We start from the raw sequence: 1596 nt of genomic DNA, 5'->3' as shown, positions 1-1596 counted from the left end.
TCTGACTGGTCACTGAGTGTGAATATATGTCTCTGTGTATATTCTGACAATATTTATGTATGTAGGCATGTATGTATGACAATATTTATGAATGTAGGCATGTATGTATGTATATCTTTATATATGTATGGGTATGTGTATATATTTATATATGCCCTCCATGTATTTATCCATTTATTTTTCAGGTGAGCGGACAAGATGTTGGGTGTGTGGTCCTGTTTTGTTGGTGTATATTTAATATACTTCTAATCGCTATTTCAATCTTTCTAATTACTTCTCTCTCTGTCTCTATTTTCTCTTCACTTAAAAAAAGTCACTGATGATGAAATAAACTAATATTTGGTTTCATTTTCTACTGAAGTGACAAAAAATATTTTATAGTGCATCCATCCAGTGACTGTTTATGACCTCCGTTTTGAATCGAAGCAATAGTTTCATATTTGGATCATTTATCTTTTTAGTGCAGAAAACTCTGAGGACTGATGCACAGAGCAGATGTTTTCCTTTAAACCTTTTTATTTATGAGATTTCACTTAAAAGGACTTTATTTATGGACCCCTGAACAAACAAAACAAAACAAAACAAAACAAAAAAAAAAACCATTTAGGTGAATGTTTCAATCTTTAAAAGAAATCTACCCACTGTTGTAAACATATGAAAATGAAACCAATGAATTTCACAACTTTGTTTTACTTTACAGAAGGTTATGAGAGATTAAAAAAAATAAAGAAATAAACTGAAACTTTTGAACACAGAACAAAGAACAATAAGATTAAAGAACAGCATTTGGATAACATAAAAAAAAACCTAATCTCATTTTTTCTCTGTTGTTTTTTTATTGTATACTTTCAAAGAACTTCCTCTGACTGAAATTTGCAGCTGTCTTGTTATCTCTTTGCTACAGTATTCAAGATAAAGTAAAAGAGTACAGAAAAATTAAAATAAGAATAATTCTGGCACCAAAAATACAACAGAGGGCAGCATTTTAAAAAAAGTGAGTTTATGGACACAGGAAGTTATCGTCCATCTTGATGTCCATGAAAGTAAAAAAAATGCATTCATTGTTCTAAAACTGACTGAAATTATTTACTATTTAACAGACCACATGTACTGATTTGACCTTATCCCTCTTTTAAAAGCAGGTTTTCAGAAAACACACACATTCCATTCAAATGACAACAAACCAAAGAGTGATCACTTTCTCTTTATTTGAGTTTTCAGGATTCAGAGGAAAATACACAAAAATAACTTCCTGTGACTGTTTTTAAAAAGATTTCTTCATCACGAACTATTATTACTCTGGTGTGTGTGTATGTGTGTGTGTGTGTGTACAGCACCAGTGGGACAGCTATGACCCAGGTCATTCGGTCAGAGGAAACCAGCCAATCAGAGATCCGCCCCTCCCTGCTTCCTGACCCCAGCAGCAGCGTTTCCCCAGCAGAGTCCAGTTCAGGATGTCGGAGGAAGAACAGAAAGTAACTCCGGGTGGAACGGCCAGTTAAAGTTCCACCAAGTTGAATTTAACCCTGTTGATGCTCATTTTCTGGGACACACACACACACACACACACACACACACACACACACACACACACAC

The sequence above is a fragment of the Austrofundulus limnaeus genome, unplaced genomic scaffold, assembly GCF_001266775.1.
Source record: "Austrofundulus limnaeus strain Quisiro unplaced genomic scaffold, Austrofundulus_limnaeus-1.0 Scaffold28, whole genome shotgun sequence".
In the NCBI taxonomy this organism is placed as follows: domain Eukaryota; kingdom Metazoa; phylum Chordata; class Actinopteri; order Cyprinodontiformes; family Rivulidae; genus Austrofundulus; species Austrofundulus limnaeus.
Note: the sequence above shows the minus strand (reverse complement) of the source record.